General features: G+C 38.7%; 1 protein-coding gene across 1 annotated transcript in view; it reads left to right on the forward strand.

Moving 5' to 3' along the window:
• The window catches only part of chrm2a (cholinergic receptor, muscarinic 2a), a 63462-nt gene that overhangs the window by 34021 nt on the left and 8359 nt on the right, over positions 1-21082 (forward strand). Inside the window, exon 2 of the mRNA XM_041977433.1 lies at positions 7405-7481. The gene's annotated coding sequence lies outside the window, so the exon portion shown is untranslated. The remainder of the gene's footprint in view (positions 1-7404; positions 7482-21082) is intronic.

Genomic DNA, 21082 nt, shown 5'->3' on the forward strand with positions numbered 1-21082 from the left:
TGAGTTTTATAAACTTCATCATTATAATGAAGCAGAATCAGCACAAAGTTTTGATTTAAATCTGCTTTCACGGAAGCACTCATCATGTTTTCTGTTTGTTTAAATTAGTTTTTATCTTGGTCACTAATTAACTAATTAATTGCAGTCTTGTGTTCTGTAATGTTAAATTTAATCTTTAAATACCATCCCGCTATTCCAATTTGTCTCAACTCTTTGCTTCTAACAAAAGCCTCTGCACTGCTGAACTTCTGGCAATTACATCAGTGAAATCTGTGGTGAGAAAAACCATCCTTGGATGACGGAAGCTGGCAGAGGAAAATGCCTTGAGGAGCTCTCTGCTAAGAGTGTGCAATGACCCATTACTAAAGTCTGGCCTCTCTGGCTGCTCAATACAGCCTTTAAAGTTTTTCAAGCACAATGCTGCTGCTTTTATTACTGAAGGGGTCATTGATAACAACCTTTTCTTGGCTGTTTCTGAGAGCTGCCCAGTGCCCACAGATCATGTGGTTGTTCATTTCAGTACACACACAGAAGAGAGATTTGATACACATAAGACAGCATCTACACGTAGTTGAAAATTAATATGCAAGTTTCTTAAGAAAATCTCTCCAGATACACAAGAGGATAACAACCTCCAGCCTCTGATGCAGCTGCTAATCTGGGGTTATAAATCAAATTGGCAGAGCCACTCCTTCTCATCCTCAGCCACATAAAAGCAGCAGAGCAGAGTGAAGCATATTGATGCCAGCCCCTGGAGTGTAGTAGCAGTCATCCAACTGGACTGACGCCTGGCAGGGCTTCTAGTCGCTTCCTGCCATTGCAGGCGCACAGCGCTTAGCACTGGTTTGTCAAATCCACTGTGCCGTGAAAGCATGACGGCATGAGGCCTGTAGATTAAAACCACTCAGCGCCCTGTTGCTGTGAGACACACAGCCATAAATTTGACAAAAGTCACAGTTCTGGGTCATGGCCAGATAGAATTATCATGCATGTTCCATTTTCCTCTTTGGAAAATAAAAATTCCACCAAAAGAAAAATAATATCTGCTCTCCCATTTTTAGCTGTTGGATCTTGCACTTCACATTTTACCGATGCTAAAGCCAGCGCACATTTGCTAGCTCTGTATTAGCTTCCAGGATGTAATCTTAGCCGTTTCCTCAAGATTTACCAAGTACATTGTTTTACTAGAGCTTTCTCACAGTACTACTTACCTAAACCACAATCATACAGCAAAAATGAGGGTGTTATGCAACAAAACAAACAACCTTTTCAGTGGATGCAACCCCGTTAGAGTTCCTGTGTGGTGGCAAACTCCTTCGAGCCCTGCCGGCTCTGATGGAAGTAAACAGATCAATAGTCTCACCTGAGAGATGGATGCTCACCTCCTCTGAGCAGCAGTGATCAAGCAGATTCTGCAAATCCCTCCTTTTAGCTGCAGCCTAATGACACTAATGGGCAGCAATGCTCTCAGTGACCCTTTATTACAGTGATTAAGCCAACAACCTCAAATATAATGTCCTAATCTGATTAAGAGATGGACACAGCTGAGTAGGAGAGGGACGAGAGGGAGCTGACTAAATGAGATGGGTTTTTGTTGTTCATGACTCTAAAACTGTATGCCTGCTTGTCTTGATATTTGCTAAAATGTAGTCTTTATGATCATGGAGAAAGGATTTTTAATGATGCACACTAGAGTGTTAGCACCTGATAGGAGCAGCTGGGTTGTAGCCAAATTTCTGGAAGTTTGGACATCTGCTTCAGGGTTTGTTCAGACTGTCATCGAGTCACATTCACATCCATTTGCTTACACCATGTTGTGTTACTTGAGAGTCGTTTTTCAACCAGGTGCCATGTCTTCAGCCACTTAAAATCCAAAAAAGACTGAATAATGCACCTCTGCTTTGACATTTATCATGTGATTCAGGCCATCCCCAAAAATCAATCACCTCTCCTGAGATGGAAGCCGCAGTGATGGATACCACCCCCCTGCCTTGCTGCGAGACAAGAGTGCCACTTCAGATGTGTATATGTGTGTGTATTGACTTCACTTCAGTTAGCTCCGCACCACAGGGGAGCCATGGGAAATCACACAGAGACACGGAGAGAGAATAAACAAACAAATCAAAAGCATTAAACCAAGCAAACACAGCATTAGGAGGCTTTTTTAAGGACCGTTAAACCTCCATTATCCACCTCAAATTAAATCTTCCTTTCGGTAAACTCCTTTCAGTCTTTTGGGGAGTCCGCTAAACGAAGGTTTCAAAATAGATTAGCCATATGAGCTGAAGATATCAACCTTTTTTCTTATAGAAACCTTGTCTCATTTTCATAGTAAGTGGAGGAAATATGTTGTCATTTCCTTAGAATAGAATTTTCTCTGACAACAAAGAAGCATTAAAGGATCAAAAATGCTCTTTTTTGCCGATCGCTTTCTGAAGACTATATGACCACACCCAGCATCTTAAAGCTGCAGGCTTTCAGTCGTTAGGTGATCTACTTGGATTAAAAAAACAAAAAGGTACAACTATGTCAGATCCAGTTGCACTTGTGTTTTTCTTGTTTTAATCCTGCTCAATTACTTACATAAAACAGAACAATAGGTAAGATTACACAAGCTTAATTGGCTTAAATGCATATATGAACATATAAAATAGATTTGCTAGCAATTCTTAGAACTACATTCATGTTACAAATGTTTTTTTTAGAAGTTAAGCAATATTTACTTTTAGGAAATCGGACAAAAGGTCCATGAGGCTGCAGCCAGCTGGAGCCATTTTGTTCTCTAAAATGTACTAAAGTCACAGCAGAAGCAGTTTTAAGGTTTCATTAGATTGTTTTTAACATTTAAATGATCTTTGGTTGACTATACTTTAATGTTTTAATTAGGACTATCAAAGATAATGCGTTAAAAGGCGGAAACTAATTTATGTTATTACTTAAACTCTTTTAAGTTTAGGCTGTTTTAACACCCATTCATTTTTATTTTAACTCGTCCTGCGTTCTGCTCCAACATGGCGGCTCTAGAGGATCTCTGGTCGTCTCTGCTTGTGCAGCAGCTGCTTCCTCCCTCTACTCTCATGTTGTCCCGTGAATCATGATGATGATCCCCATTTTTCTCTCGTTGTGTGTGTTGTGGTGGTAGACAAGGTTTATACTTCAGCTATGCAGGGGCAGTCTAGAAAAGTTCTGATGGGGGGCCAGGCAGGAGCACTGACCAGGAAAAGGGGGGCACAGATAAGAACCTTGTTAGGTCTAGATTTTATATTGAACTGATTATTACAATTAAAGTGATCACTTGATGTAAAAAAGTGAAGAAAAACTAGTAAAACAAGCAGCCAATGGTGTATTTTATCAGCTGGTGTTTACTTTGGGTGATGCTGTTGTAGGACTTTTATCACAGCTACACAAACACACACTTCAATGATAAAAAGGAAAAAGCTGTTTTTATCCATATCATCAGTTTTATCAGAGTTTCTTCATCAATGTTTAACTTCAGTCGTCATATCTGCTGGTTTTAGAACAGAAATTATCACCATGGGGACACTTGGTGAGATGATGATGTCTGAATTATGATCTAGAACATGGTAGAGACAATTTAGAACAATATGTAGAAGATTACATGCTGCATTTACAGACCCTGGGACATCTGATGTTTACCCAAGAGAAGGTCAGTTAACAGCAAATATTTGTAGCATCGGCTCTTTCTGGTGATATGATACATTAAAAACGGGCAGATTTCTGGCATAGTCACCAAAGGTGATGATTAATTATTAAGTTGTGATTAATCATGATTAATTATTAAGTTGTGATTAATCATGATTAATTATTAAGCTGTGATTAATCTGAATAAAAATTTTAATCATTCGACAGCCCTAGTTTTAATGTTTAAAGTTGAGTTCAGGTCTTGAAAACCTAAATCTTTGGAGAAAAGTATGCTAAACCACAAACTTCCTAACAAGAAGCAACTTCATACAAGCTTTGCAAAAATATTTTTTACTTGGATCTACCATCTTTGCAGCTTGGTAAATTATTCTTTTTTATTTTTACTTTTTTGCAACATCACTTTATGAAGGTAGAGAATCACATCGTTAGTTTTATTGTAGGATGTGAGATATGTTGAATAAGAAAAGTGATTTAATGACTTTTTAAATTATTATTAACTTTGTAAACAGAAAAGTGGTCAAATATAAGCTCAGATGAAGGAGACTGTTTAGAGGGTGCAGCTCAAACTGAAGACTTTCCCTCAGGAAACTGGGGTTTGCATCCCATCTGTGTTCTTAAAAGGTTTGCTACTCAAACACACCTAAGACGAATGGATGTATAAGAGCTTGATGAAGTCCTAAGAAGTTGATTTTTTAATTTGAGTCATGTGTGTTAAAGACGGGAATCATGTAAAACATGCAGAGTAGGGGGATGTCAAGGACCAGCCCTGAGAAACTTTAGATTAAAGCAACAAAACCTGCTGATTTACAAAAAGGTCTTTGTCTGGTTTCAAATAGTCCCTTTCACAAGACTAACAGCAGCATTTTCCTATTTATTGTATATTTCATTGCATGTAAAGTTGGTATGGCGAAGCAACACTGAAGACATTTATAAGCAACATTAATAAAATAAGTAAAATTAAAACCCTATTTGAAATAAAGTGTCTCAATGAAGCATTCACCTGTTCACTCACATGAAACACAGCGAAACACATCAATATATTAAATAAATGGCCAAACACAAGGTGAATTGCATTTTGTAGATTTCTGCCATTAACAGATGGAAATGTGTGCACATTAAGCTAATGACAGATTAAGGAAGAGGTGCAGCAGCACCTAAAGTTTATTGTCTCTGAAAGGAGACGTTTTCTTAAAAACATAAAAACTCTGTTCCGAAATGTAAAATGGGTTGCTTAGAACCAAGAGAGTAGGTTTTATTTTAGACAAGTGATAAATTATATAACTTTAATATACTGAAGAATAAACAACACTTTTTAAAAGCAATGTGTAGATAGTTATTGACAGAAGGGTTTTGAACTAGATAAAAATTTTACTTTATCCTTTTAGAAGTTTGAAAGCTTTGATTTTGTCTTAAATGTTCACTTTTTTTCTTTAAAGTTTTAGTTAGAAACAAAAAAGTATTTTAAAATATTCAAGAATTGGTAGGGAGATAAAAATGGCCCACGTTAGGCAACTGGGACATCAACATAAGGACACTGATGTTTATTTCTAAATGATATCAGTTAATTTAGAGCAGATATTAAATCTAAACAGGAAGAAGTTTACAGGGTTACATTTTTCTATGTCTAAGTTTTTGTCTACACTGAGTACTGGATTATTTAATTAGCCTAATTCTTTTTGTAATGTTGTGAGTTGAAGATAAAACCAGTAGAAACATCAATCCTGAATCCCGTCTCTCCACCCGCCTCTGTGCTGCCTGTCAAAATATTATATTAATACCACACGAGAAAAAATGTGTCCATTAAACGTTCTAATGGCAAACGTGGTGAACCGTTGTTAAACAAGACATCATCTTCATGGTTCGTTCGGTCAGCATCACTTTTCACCATCCGAAGGGGATCGAAGTTCCTAACAGAAAAGATTAACAAGAAAATAAAAATAGAAACACAGTTGTTGAATATAGGTTGTAATCATTTAGAAAAAAACGTATGTTCATTTTAATCATTTTAATTTATAGCAACTGCGTAAACTTTGTGATGTTAGAGGGGAATTTCATTTTACACCATTGTTGTTCTAAATTTCATATTTAACATGTTCAAATTATTTTGGTCCATTTAGTTTAAGGGGTCTGTACCAAAATGACTGAAGTCTGTATAATATTATATGAAGGACAGGTAAATATTTCAGTGTGACATAACATGGCTTTAATTAAATTTCAGTTAATTAAGTCACAACTCTGAGTACCAAAGCTCACCTGCCTGCAAACTTTCTCTCAGCCTGATAAAGGACTTTTTTGCATTTTGAAAAAGACTTATACAAAAGCACTAATCAACACAACATTAAAAGGGTATAATCTCAGACTGAAGTTAACCTTTTTCACCACTTTTAATTCACTGAATAAAGCATCCTTAAGTTTAACACGGCAGTTGTTGTAACACATACGCTCTAGCACCTTTAGCTCGCGTGGCTTTCTTGTGCACGTCTGTGGCAGCATGCTGAGTCAGGTGCGTCTCACCTCCATTACACACATCATGGCTGATAGAGAATGTTCCAGCGGCATAAAGTGCAGCAAGCGTTAGTCACGTCGCCGCTAACAGGCTTCACCCACATCTTTTTTACCCTTATTTTTTTATATCTTATTTTTTAATAGCTTGCACATTTATCCTTATTCAATTTTCCAAAACAGTCACAAATCCGCTCTACAAACCGACTTCACTCCAAGTTCTGATTTGACGTCACTAGGTGATGTGATTGGATTGACACCTGTCAGTCACCTTACGCATGAAATCTGTAATCTGTGGTGTCTGACTGCCATCTAGTGGTAGGAGTGTCACAGCAGTGTAACGTCCTTACATGCCAGAGGGCAAACACGACAAGCAGCACTCAAAATAAGGGACAAGATAAATGTACGGGACGTCCCGGCTAACACGGGACAGTTGGGAACCCAACCTGCCTCAGCATCTCCTCCTCTCGCTGAACGACCTTCCAGCTTTCTGACACAATAACAGTGACTCATACTAAAGTTCTCTCTGTTGTTATCACCATTATTAATGACTCAACAGCAGCTGAGAAAGGATTGTCTTTGGATGTCCTTTCTTTTCTTTGCTCCTGAAGTTCTGGCTGAAGACACAACCAACATTAATGCTGCTCTCTGGCACTAGCTAGCGTTAGCTCTTTCAGCAAAGCAGGGATGGCCAATCACAATAGCTGGACATTAGAAAAGAGCCAGTCACATCAGTTGAAATGGGTTATAAGGCTGGACAAAGAAGGAATTGCTTGCAGATAAAGTCCAACAATGGGAAATGACAAGGCAGGACTTTCTGGATATTAGTAGGGACATGTCCCTGCTTTGAACCAGGACACCCCAGTTTGATCATCTCTTCTCCAGTTCTCTTCCAGTTCCCTCTACTATTTAAATTTAGAATTAAATATGAAAACATAAACTTTTAGGGCTCAACATGGTCAAGACCCTCCTTATAGTCCATGTTTCTTTGGACTAATTGTTTAGATCCATTTAAGAACAGTTGGAAACATTTTTATTTGTTAGGAAGAATTTTTTATGTAATTTTCTGGCTTTTATCATTTTTACTTTAGTTTTGTGGTTATGGTGAAGCATTTTGTGATTTATATCTGTCTAAGGTGCTCTATAAATAAACTTTCTTCATTTGATTTGTTTTCAGGGCAGATGCATTTTTTAAAGGTTCAGAATTGTGTGACTTGTTTTTTCTAAATCTATTTTCAGATTCTTTTTGCCGTCCTCATTTTTCCTGCGTTTTTTCATGGGCTTTCTGAGCGTTCCTGTACACCAACAACATGCTGGTAAGATGCTTTTCTTTTTGTCCAGATTTCTATGAGCATTCACTGTTTTTACATTAAATTCTGTGCTGTGAAGAACAGTAGTTCTTCTCTTTTAAAGGTGGCCTGAACGGGCTGGACAGTAATCTGTCACTTACTGGTCAACGTATGTTAATCGCTCTGCCAGCATCACTGTCGTTTTCTCAAGAAAATGTGAAACGTTTTGTTTATGTGCATTTTAAAGGTTCATCAAATGACTGGTTTTCATGAACTTGCAAATAATAGACTGTAAATGTTTGACTCTCATCAAATGTCAGAGTCATTTATAGAGCACTTACTTTTTCCAGGATTGTTTCTGACTAATATCTGTTATCTAAGTAAATCTGACCTTAAGGATTAATGTCCATTTTCTAAATCACTGCAAAAGTGATTCAGTTTTAATTTTTTAGCTTCAGAAATTATTCTGAGTATACATGTTTTGTCATGTATATGTCCACATATTTATGAGGAAGTCCCTCCTTTAACTCATATAGAAATACACAGAATTGAGGGCTAAAAAAATAAATAATAAAAAATGAAAAGGGCATTTTTTAGGAAAAACTTATTTACAAAGTCCTAAGACTCCTCAAACCATTTTTTGTGGGTTTTTGTTTACTTGTTTTTAGGTAGAGATCCATTTACTCCCATATTTTATCTTTTGCTTGTTGCACTGGAATAATCACATCTCCCCTGAAACTTAAGGCTGGCCTTGGTTTGTGTGTCGTTAACCTCAGTCGAAAATCTCACGGTAGCAGATACAATATTTTGGGATGACATTTCAACTGAATGGATAGAAAATGGCTATAGAAATGGTAAAGGTTAGTCTAAAAATAAGCAAGAAAAGCCACCCAATTCAGTTTGGCTTTTAAAAAGGACCAGACAGAGATAAGGAAGTCATTGAGCTTTATTAATACAGGCTTATTTCACTAAGAATGTTGTCAACCTTATGATACAAATATCACTGCACAAATTTAGATCATGTAAAACAAATATAAGATCACAATAATACGGAATTTCATGTAAATGCACAGTTACTGTGCTTAAAGGAGCAACACATTAAATAACTACATTCAAACTCAACTCTATGCAATTTTCAGTTTCCCAGAGTTTCATCATTTATTTTGGTGCTAACAACTTTTTTTTTAACAAATAAAGAAATGATTGCTTACATATTCTGAATAAAAATTCTGCAGCAATGACCCAATTAAACCACAGCATAGCCTCCATGTTCTTAGAACTTATTGTTAGTCTACGTAAAGATCATTGAAACTGTTGACACAAAGTACGAGTGAATATTAAGTAAATGAAGATTGAATCACACTGAAATAGGATTAGTTTCTTTTTCAAATGAAGGAATTAAAGCTAAATCTCTCCTTGTGGCTTGAATATGTTGCCTTCCTCGTCATCGTGGACATTTTTTGGATGGCGCTGCCGCTTCTCTGCTCTCACCTTTTCAGTTTGACTGACATCATGATTGCAGAATAATGACGAGCTGAGACAGATTTGAATCTATTCTTTGGAGACGAGAATATTCTCGCCCTTTTACTCAGGCCAATTATCCTTTTCTGTGTGTGACTGGTAGTCATCTGAATCAAATTACAACAAAGGGGATCAGAATGAGCCTCTTTCCTGTAAATTATAGGCCATGGCAGAGAAACGTGAAGTGAACTCACTGGAGTTTCTGAGTGTATCATTGTCACTCTGAAACTGAAAAGACTTCTTTTAGTTTTGGGGTCAGATTTAGCCCATTATGCTGCGAAAAGGCAAAGCTTGACAGAGAGGAGGAAAAAAAGAAAAACCTTTTTTTGCATTTATTATTAATGAAGGGGTTTCTAAAATCCCTTCCAGATGTTTTATCTCTTTTGCTCCACCTTAGATAACTAAAAAGTTTTCTGTTGCAGCCATGGAGGATTTTCATGGTAATAAACTGATTAAATTGCCAGTAGGAGTACACTGATCTGTGCAATCAAATTAAAACCACATGGACGGACTTAGCCATTCAAGCTACAGAGCATGTTGTGATTGGTGCTGCACATTTGGTGACTGTTTTGGTCTTTAAGTTAATGATTGTATCTGTTCATGCTTTGATGTCCTACATGTAGCTGCAGGACAGTTAGCTGCATCTCACAGTTAAAAGAAGACTTGACCAGAGCTAAAGATTTTTTTGGAAGTTCAGGGGTCCAGATGGAGTAGTGAGTGGGCAGATTGGTTACAGTAGTCAACATTGGCTCCCAGGCAGGGACAATCATAACAGGGTAACTGTGTTAAATGCTGTAGCAGCTGGTGTACCACATAGATTCAGCAACAATTCAGCACTGAATGAAGAGCAGCCTGAAGTATTTAAGCAGGCAAGGTAGAAATGAGCCCGATTCACTTCAGCTGCACCGACTAACCACCGGACACGCCTCCCATACGCATCAGAGGAACACAGCACAATTTCAGACTGCCAAAGCCCTCAACATTCAGAAATAAATAAACAGAGTTCATTCAGGGCTTAAAGAACTACTGAATGACGGACATTTTAGAAACCTGTTATATTAACATGTATATTATACAAGCCATTTTGGACCATTTTGAGAGAGTCCAGACTGTACATTTAACCACTTTGCTGCAGAGTAATGTTACACTGGTTGAACCACTGAAGAGAAATTGTTGCATCATTGCAACTAATAATGAAGAAACTTTATTATTAAAAGCTTCATTTAGAGAGAACTTGTTCAGTAACAGAGAAAGAAATCCAACTTCTGGTGTTTTCTTTGATTTTTCCTTATTTGAAATTGAGAACTTCATCTTCAAGTTAAGTCAAAGACAAACGGGTCAAAGAAAAAAGTTCTGAATCGTGAATAAACTCCATTCTTAATATATTTTTTAATCCAACAAGAATGAGTTTTTCTAAAGATCAATTTTGTTGTCAGAAAACATAATGGTCGAACTTAGAACACTACAATTTCTGTTAAGTTCATGGTAACATCATGGCTTATTGTTATTTAGCTGTCAGCTTTACTAAAGCAGCTAATGTGGATAATTATTCACTGAAAGCTGAAAGGCAAAATGCAATTTACAAAGACCAATTAGATTCAAACTGCTGCATTCAAAGGCAGCTGTTTTAGCAGAAGTTTACCTAAATGGCACACAACATCTTAACATTTTAAATGGTTTCAAGTCATTATGCAAGTGTGAAATACCACAGCCATTGATAGATGTCCATATTGGTGAAAATGGCTTGAAACAATGTCCTTTTCAATAGATTCTGGCTGCAGGCAAAATGATATCCAAATGAACTAATTCACTAAGTCAGACATGACAGAAAATTTCCTCGGGGTGACTTTTTTTTGTGTTTTTTGTCATACACTAATGCCAACTAAATAGCCATCATCAGTGTCAGGTCTGCTAATGAATGTCTAGCTAAGGGCGTTTTATTGGCTGCAGGCAGAATGCTTTGATAAAACTGGTTTGGGTGCACTGCAAATGAGAAACACCAATTAGCTGCATTTTAATGGCAGAGGGAATGTTTTTATTTATTTATTTATTTTCTTTTTAAGAATAAAAGTCCAGTGGTATGCCTTCTGAGAAAAATAAACCCGTCAGTCGGGGCACAGGGGAATGAAATACTGAATGTAAGGGGTGGACAGACAAGGAAGGGCTAATTACGTAGCTGCCACCTTTTTTTCAAACATCTTTTGCAAAACATTTTTTCACTTTTCTCACCACATTAATATCACAACAGTGTCTTGGGCGCCAAAATTTTAAGGTCATATAAGTGCCACATATTTAAAAAATATTGTGCAAAACTGGAGCATTGAGAACAGTTCTTGTCATTATGCTCAATCCTGTTATAAGACCTATTAGCTGACTTTTGAAATGCCTGAAGCATTCTCCTCCTGTAACATCAACAGGCTGCTGACCACATGCCAGCAGAGCTGGTTATGTATTCTTTTCTTCTTTTTTTCAGAAACCAAACCCCTCTGATCATTAATTATTGTTTTATAAGCAGCCACCGTTATGAAAGGTTGTTCCAGTTAGGAAAGCTTCTCAGGGCAATGCAGGAGTGGAGCAGTTTATTTATTACACACCATGTACACTTTGAAGAATTGATTTTTTTTTTTTTTATCTTAAAAGAAGCTTGGTGGCTTCTCTAAGGGTTTGGCTTTAAATTAGAATAACAGTATCAGAAATTATGTAAAATCTCTACTGAGGACATTGAGGTGAACAAAAAAAAAAGAGGAAACTTGCCAGTCTGGGATAACATTACGCCACCCCTAATCCCTTTTCATCAGCACATAAATGAGAGGCAGTGACATGCTAATCAAATCAGGAAACCCACATAAGTGGATCTTGTTAAAATTGCTTGCCTGTCGCCATAACAACACAGTTTGACAGGCTGTCAAGTTTGAACACTATGTTTTGGTCGTGGTACATCTCTTACGTGGATCAGGGTTGACTTCCATGGATTAGCATCTGTCAGCTTTATTTTTAGCGACACCACGAGGCTTCAGTACGCAGATTACTGCCAAGGATGCTGATGGCCACTTGTGACTGGCTCTGGCACTCTGCAACCCTGTCTTATCTGACACAGCTGAAGTTGCTTCTTCTACAAGCGTAAGATAGATTCCCCCTGCATCTGAACGTCAGAGGGCCTTCATACATCAGTAGTTCTCGGACCGCAAGTCCCACAACGCTCCGCTGAAAATGACAGTTTGTTCTAGTTTCATGGCTTTTGGTTTGGGTGCTGCTTTTAATTAACACAAGAAACCAGAATTTTACCGTGTTCTACTGCATCAAAGCGCTGTCTGCTCCATCAGATCAATGTATGTTTGTATGTAAAGGAAATACTATAATGCGAGAAAAATACAAGTACTGTAAACAGAGCAACCTGTCCAAGGGCAACACAGCACAGCTTTTTTATCGTTTAAGTGGTGAATCACAGGAGAAAGATGGAGCGTAGGGTGGAGGAGGGGTGGGCAGTGAAATACAGAAACAATGGAGTGGAACAAATCCAACAGGCACAAGCTTTATCTCGTCCCCTCGCCTTCCCCGCCTTTTTTCCATTTTTGCTATCTTCCCCTATCTTAATGAGCACCACAGCTTTCTATCTGGGGATGGTGCTGGTGTGATACAGGCAGGACGCATACAGAGTAGCAAAGACAGGACAGTAGCAGGGTGACAGCGATGCTGGCGGAGCGATTAACAGCGCCTAGGCAAGCATGCTGATTCAGTGTGGGTAAAAGAGCACCGTCATGTTCAGAGGTGGACTTCAATCCTATCCTTGAGAAGAAAATGTCAAGAAGATTGTGTAAACCTAAATATGCGTTGAGGAACGTAGTTAGTACCATGACTGAATACACTTGAGTGAAGGTGAAAAAGCAAATGAGTGTAAGTTTGGCAAAACGAGACAAAATACTTCATTTAAATGTAATCAGAGTGTTTGACTTAGAGGCCTGCGTGGAAATGTCATGAACTGCGGACAATGATGCAGAAAGTGTCATGGTCCGGCATAGGTGAGGACCCAAATGCAGGACTCAGAGGCAGGAGGCGAACAGAATGCAGGAACAAATAATTTAATCCAAAATCTAGTATTATAGGAACAAAATGACAGGGAAAACCACAAGGATCTGAAAAAGGAAACTAAATGCAAGGGGTATAAATACACTGAGGACTCATAAGAAGCAGGTGAAGTGAATCAGCTAAATCAAACCAGGTGCACTAATGACAGGAAGCAAAACAGAACTAACAAGGGAAAGAACTACAAAAATAAAACAGGAAACCAAACATGACGTGATGGAAAATCTACAAAACCTACAACAAAACTACTGACCTATAAAACCCAAGATCATGACAGAAAGTGTTTCAGAAACCATTGATCAACTTGGATTTTCACACACAACCATCTCTAGGGTTTAAGTAGAGTGGTCTAAAAACGAGAAAATATCCAGTGAGAATTGGCAGACTGGTATGAGATGATGGAAACGCAACAGGAAGTCAAATCAGCACTGGTTTCAACCAAGGTGTGCCGAATAGCATCACTTTGAATTGTCTTGTACATGAAATGTGTTAAACAAATTAACTTGCCTTGCCTATGAACACACAACACGTCCACCCTTGAAGCAGATGAACTACAGCAGCAGAAGACACACCGGGTGCCTCCTGCCAGCTAAGAACAGGAAACTGAGGCTACAATTCACACACACTCACCAACACTGGACAATAGAAGATGGAGAAACGTTGCTGGTCTGATGAGTCTCCATTTCAGCTCCACATTCAGATGCTCGGCTCAGAATCTGCTGGAAACATCATGAAAACATGGATCCATCCTGCCTTGGATCAACGCTTCAGGCTGCTGCTGGTGTAATGGTGGGGGGAGATTTTCTTGGCCCACTTTGGGCCCCTTAGTACCAACGTGTCCTGGTTTAACCAGCACAGGCTGCTGCTGGTGTAATGGTGGGGGGAGATTTTCTTGGCCCACTTTGGGCCCCTTAGTACCAACGTGGCCTGGTTTAACCAGCACAGCCTACCTGAGTATTGTTGCTGACCATGTCCATCCCTTTATGACCACAGTGGAGCATCTTCTGATGCTACTTCCAGCAGGATAATGCACCATGTCACAAAGCTCAGATCATCTCCACCTGCTTTCTAGAACATGACGATGAGTTCACTGGACTCCAACGGCCTCCACAGCCACCAGATCTCAGTCCAGTAGAGCAGCTTTGGGATGTGGTGGAACGGGAGATTCTCATCATGGATGCTGCCGACAAACCTGCAGCAACTGTGTGATGCTGTCATGTCGATATGGAGAAAACCTCTGAGTAAGGTTTCCACCACCTGCTTCCATCTATCACACCAGGAATTAAGGCAGTTCAGAAGGAAAAAATAGGGTCCAACCCAATACAAATAAAGTTACCAGTGCGCAGTACCCTGTCGTTTGGGGATGGAGTAGTGGAAGATGCTGACATTGTTCTTTTGCAGGAGACCCCACATGAGCAACAATGAATAAGTTAGACTGAAGGGTCCCTGGTTGTTGAAGTGTTCTAAGGCCAGAGGTGTTCCCATCTTGATTGATAAATCTGTCCCATTTTCGATTTTCAAAAAAGACAGCAGGTATTTGACAGTTTTGGGTTCTCCATGTGCCTGTCCTACTAGTAAATGTGCATGCACCTAAGTTCTACCTGCTGTAGGCATCCTTAAAACCTACTTACAAGGTCAGATAATTTCATATTCTGCACACATATGAAAATTAAGGATGTCAAATATTCAGAAGCTTTCATTCGATTTAAAATCATTAGACCAACAACTAGCAACTACCCCATCTAGCAATCTTTCAAAGTGTCGTGTGGTTGTACAAACTCAGCTGGATCTTATCATAACTAATGAGGCAGAGCACTTGTGATTTAATGGAATTATCTATTCCTGGTGCTGGCTAAATTTGGTTTTGGTGAAAGTTTTAAAACATTGATATGCCTTTATTATACACTCCCTTGTGCCAATAATGCCACTAGTAATGTTTAATCCACCAGAGGTTGTAGACAGAGTTGTCCCCATCTCCCTTTTTGTTTGCACTCGCAATAGAGTTCTTGCCTATTTATCTGAGATCCTTTCTCAGTTTTATTTACATTACCAGGACTCATACAGAGTTCAAACTATTGTTGTATGCCGATGACTTGTTGCTATATGTCACAAACATAGCAAGGACATGCCCTGCTATTGTTTCATTCTTTCATAGGGCACAAAGTTAATGTGACCAAGAGTGAATGTTATCCTGTCAACAAAGGAGCAGTGCAGCTCTCCCAATCTGATATTCTTTTCAAATTGAGTCCTTCTGGGTTTAGGTATATTGGGGTTGACATAGCCAGATCCTTTAAATCTATTTGTTTAGTAAATATCTCTTCCTTTTTAGCTGAGATTAAAGTAGACTTTCAAAAATGGAGTTCCCTCCCCCTTTATTTGATTAGGAAATTCACACAGTCAAAATGGACATCCAACCAAAATTTTTGGTAATTAAATTTGTTCATTCAGGGTCAGCAGGCAGTCTGAAACACAAAATCCCTTTCTTTGGATGTCGATTGGAACATCCAAAGGCACAACATGGCTGTACCATTATTTATTTTTATTTTTTTACATGAAAAGCTAGCTGTAGTGGCCGAGCCGGGTATCATTACACCTGCTGTGCTTATCTTTTTGCCACCTATGAACGTCACCAATGTTCAAGTTACGTGATCAGTGATGAACGCAGAATGATCTACCCATTAGACATCTCCAGCAACAGTCTGAGACACACAAAGCATTCAGATGTTTGCAGCTTTATAAGTATTAAACATTATCTCTCTTTAAAACTACAGCATGGATTTATGTAACATCACTTCTTCCTCAACTTGTCTTCAACATCTGAATTCTGTCTACAGTTTATGTCCTTTCACCCTTTGAGTAGCAGTTAAACTTTTAAGAGTGACATTAGTGGCATTATGTTCCTCTGACTAACCTTAGTTTAGTGACAGTTAATTATAATTGCTCATCATCCTGAGTTATAATGTGTGGTCATAATGTCAGTCAACATTAAGAGCCAGTGGCACGTTCAGAACCACTGACTGCAGAGTCTGAGTTCACTTGTATAACAAGAACTCATTATTCAGAAGGGCCATCACACCACATTAATGAGAGATGACCTTTCCATTTGTTTGCAGCTCACTTTGCCCACTGTAATTTATTTCTAATCTATTCACATGCTGTCTTAAACTCTTCAACACATCAAAATTAAAGTTGGTTTTCCCCATCCCTTTCCTTTAAATTACCATGGCATTGGAAGAAACTGATGCTTTACTTAAGTTAACAGATTAGGAACATTTTATTACCAGCAACTTCCTGGCATGAAAAGTTATTTGAGGAAAAAGTACAGTCATTAGCAAACAAAACCAAAATAGTAATAATAATAATAATGATAATAATAATAATAATAATAATAATAATAATAATAATAATAATAATAAATGAAGTTGTTTAAACGTTATTAAAGGTACTGGACTCATCACTCATGTTGTTATGTTATCATTCTGTAAATGGCACCTATGGATAGATAGTGGTCGAGCTAGTTTGAGTAACTTAGTATATAGTTCTTCCAAGTAGTCCTGAGTTTTTCCTGAGAAGACCAGAAAAATAGGTTTAATTAACAAGTTTGTGTTTTGGATTTTTGATGAGATACTGGATCATCCATTGGATTTAAACAACATAAGAAGTTTAGAGAAACAAATCACCATTTAATGAAGCTTAAAAGATCTGAAATGTGACTCAGAATTTACATTTATTTAAAATCTAACAATATGTTAATTTGAAGACGACCCAAAAGCTTACAGTTGGCAGGTTGACAACCAAAGATGTTAGCAAAAGAACAAAACATAAGCGATACAGAGCAGAATATCCACAAGTCCACATATAAATCCCACATGGAGCTAGTTTGGTCAAACAGGGGATGCTGGGAAATACCCAGTGCCACCTACACAGACATCAGAGAATCAGAAAGAGAACGATGAAAACCCATCCATCCACTGTCTACTGTTGTAGATTCTAACACAGGGTCATGGGGGAGATGGAGCCTATCCTAGCTGCTACAAGGTGAGAGGCAGGGTACACCCTAGACAGGTTGTCCATCACAGGACCAAGAGACAAACAACCACTCACAGAGAAATTAGAAATGGCAATCAACCTAACAGGCATATTTGTGGGCTACGTGAGGAAGCCAGAGTACCCGGACAGAACCTACACATATACAGGAACAACAATCAAACTCCACAATAAAGGAGCCTGCTGATGTCCAAACCAGCAACCCTCTTGTTGTGAGGCTATGTTGCTAACCACCACACCACTGTGCAGCTCACTAGGAAAACCAAGGAGCATAATTTCTATACATTGCTGGTATTCATTCATATGACTTTACTGTAGTAGGCTCCTGTACCAACAGTGCATGAAGTGATGGGCAAACAAACCAAAAAGGCTAATGCTGTGCAAGAAACAAGCAAGAGGCCTGAGTATTTTCAGTTTAGATGTGATTTCTTTCACTAGATACATTAACATCTTCGAGCTATATGTTGACATAGATCCTTGTACGTTATCCAGTAAAGATTTAAGCTCTGAATTGAAGAGATATCCATAAGTTCAGTTCCCTGATATCTTAACCTATCTGCTGCTTCAGACAGGCTTCTATGTGTTAAACACATAAAAGCATTTAAAAGTTGAAAAGTCTATAGCTTGTTGGTGTCTTGATGAGTGAAATCGTTGGGATTAAGACCCGCATTCTCCTGTAAGTACGCTTTTTATTGTATTTATAGTGCTGTTGCTCCCTGTGTTTGGTGTAAACAAACCATGATCGGCTGTTTTACTCTATCATGGCCTAGATTCATGGCAACGACATGCTGGTGAATGAAGCAAAAAAATTTGCTTAAGTTAAATTAGCTCAACTGACATGTTGCTTAGCAACCATAATCTTGACAAGTAGAATAAGAAAGCAGCTACTGCTTTTATCCCACCATGAGCTTTAGTTTAGCCTCAACATGATCGAAGCTAATAGAGAAAGACCCTAACCACCTGAAGTAATGAGATTTAGTAACTTGGTTAAAGGTAACTGCTAATTTTGATCCATTTAATCCCTTCTTACATTTTACGTCTTATTGTATAATGTTTTGCTTGCTCACCCTACTTTATGGCTTCACTAGGAGCTCTGAAGTAACCTTGACCATTTTCATAAGTTGAACGATTGGAACAACCAAAAAAAAACGGCAAATGTCAGACATTTTTCAGCGATCAAGAACATGTTTGTCAGACCCATCTCTGGTCTATAATGAGCTAGGCTAACCACTACTTCATGCTACACACAGCTGATCAGACATCTCCTGTATACCAGCAGCTGGGCGTCAAGTGACTGGATGCCATACCATATCATACCAAACCATACCATACCACATTTATTTATATAGCACTTTAAAAATACAACACATGGGTGACCAAAGTGCTGCACAAGTAAAACACAGGACAGAAATAATTATTATAAAGACGAAAAACACAAAGGAAATGGATGAGTAAATGTAGGTGAAAAGAGAAAGTCTGATCTGGTGTTTGGAGCTATTGAATGTTTACAGTAGTGCGGCGCCATTTTTTGTACACAGGAGTCAATGAAGTGTCGCGACTCAGAGTATATTGAGGGCTCTGGATAGGGCCAGACAGGAAATCAGACACATGAGCACTGTAAAGCATCCAGTAAATTAAAATCTCCTGTGCACATTTGCGATCACTGAACTATGTAAACATTCTGGTCAGGGGGTCTCAGTGTTTTCCCACTCTTCCCAGCAAAGATCGGGAAGAGTGCATTCATGTTTATGCTCTATGTGAAATCAGTAATGAAGCAAAAACTGCCAGGAGAGATGCAGACCAACTCATTGTCAGGCACAACATGAAGTAAGAACAGAAAGGGGGGGGGGGGGGGGGGTCCCAGAGGCAATACAGGCAATTTTTTCATTCTCATTGGGGGGTGCATGACTTGAGAGACAATCTTACTAAATAGAAACAATAAAGTGAGATGCAATATTGCCACATAATGTTGTGCATAATGACATTTTTGGACAAGCTAAGATAAGCCGTGGTACCATATTCCTAGACTAATGTGAATCAGAGCCTCAACTGCCAAAGATAAGCCACAGAGGAAGGCTTGCACTGCATTGTGCAAGAACAGTCATTGATGTTCTATTTTTGCCAGCATGAGACACAGATTAGATAATCAAAAGTGGGCTCATTTTATGGGAGAAGAAATGGAAATGTCAATACACTTATTCAAGCTCAAAGGATTTCTGCGTTTATGGCATGGAAAGAATAATGCACACTGAGATGGCTGGACATTATTCCTAGAATATTGCACTATTTGCATGGCTGAAAACTCACAACAATGTGCAGCCTGTTGTACTGGCATTGTTCTGAAGCATCTGAGCAGAAAAATGACTCGTCTGCCAGATGTTGGTTAACACCTCTGCCTGTTGATTATGGCATGTTTCAGGGCTGCTGCAAACGTCCTTGCTGCCCAGAGAAAAACATTTGTCATGTATCAGCTAAAAGACAGGCTGGGAAAATTAACATGAGGGAAAAGCAGTTGTGACGTGATGGTGATATGTTTAGGTCAAGGTTGCAGATTTAACTGCAGATATTTCTGCTGAAACTAGAAACACATATGATAGAACCTACGCTAAGCCATGCTAATTAAACTCTAGGTGAGTTCACAGCTTTCAGCTCTTCTCTTGAGAAGCAGTTGAGAGAATATGGGAAACTACTAATTAAAGCCAAATCAACAAAGGATATCTGGCGCAGGGTCGAGGAAAATCATGTGTATAAAATAAAATGTTAAATGTGAAGTGCAGGCGAGGTAGCACGCGTTTGAGTAGGTAGCATGACGGTGTTTATCAAGTCATGAAGCTGCTGCAGACTCTCTGTATGACAGGAGAAAATTGACTCGTCCCTCTTACCTTCCCAGCTAGCTTGAGGACATTGTTCATTAATTATAAGCTGAGCTCCTTTTTTTTCTTCTTTTTTTGCATCCCTGAAGGCTCATGGCTTCTGAACTGCCTGCTGCTGTTAAAACTGTATATGATCTTTCCACTGAGCTGTATCTGTTCAAAACTAAGTTGACTCTCACAAGCTGGTTTGATCTATATTCCACTGACAGCCAAAAACACACTTGAAGGCATGTTTATCTAGCAGAAATTTGGGGGTAGAAAGTCCCAGAGAACGAGTGGTTGAGCTGCCTTGCAGAGCGGCAGAGGTCGAATGTGACACTGTCATTTTTCAACGATGGTGTGGAGGCTGCCATTGCAAAGTAGCTGGAGTATCAATGGACAGATCTCCCAGTTTTTTCTAAAGAAGTGAAGGGCATCTGGATGGGGGGCACCTTAAAATGACATTCCTAGAGTGCTGAAGGCAATTAGCTGTAAATCAAAATGAAAATAATTTCTATGAAGCAGCATCTAAAGGTCAGAAGGAATTGTGAGCATCTAGCTGTCATGATACAAGACAATTCATCAACAGACAGGAAGAGGAAGTCGCTTGATTTTCACTTTCTTTGACTCTGTGAAAGATTAAAACAGAAGCTAAGATTTATATTCATACACTTTTCTCCTAAACTTTAATCAACATACATGGACAAAGACATGACTTTTCTTGGGTATATTGTGGTATTATTCCCTGCACAGTGCACGGTGACACATGGCCGCCTACAGGCTCTACTTGGAATCTTGCAGACTAAAGCTTGTTTTGTTTTGTTTTGTTTTGTTTGTTTTTTTTCCACCTGCTTGAATGTCATTTCCTGCTTGTTAACTCTCCATTAATGTCTCTTGCTTCAAATCCACTTGACACAAGCACCACCAGAGAGGTCTGGCTTTTAGTGGCTTTGTTGCACCTGCACAGGAGAGGTTTTACCTCTAATTACGTCCTCTCGAGTAGAATGCTATTGTCTAACCTTTGAAGCGAGGCCACTGGGAAGTTATTTTATAAAGATTTAACACTTCATTAGCAAATCGCAGTCCTCCTATGTGCTTGTGTATCTTTGTGACTCTGGGAATTGT

The sequence above is a fragment of the Melanotaenia boesemani genome, chromosome 23 (assembly GCF_017639745.1).
Source record: "Melanotaenia boesemani isolate fMelBoe1 chromosome 23, fMelBoe1.pri, whole genome shotgun sequence".
Classification (NCBI taxonomy): Eukaryota; Metazoa; Chordata; class Actinopteri; order Atheriniformes; family Melanotaeniidae; genus Melanotaenia; species Melanotaenia boesemani.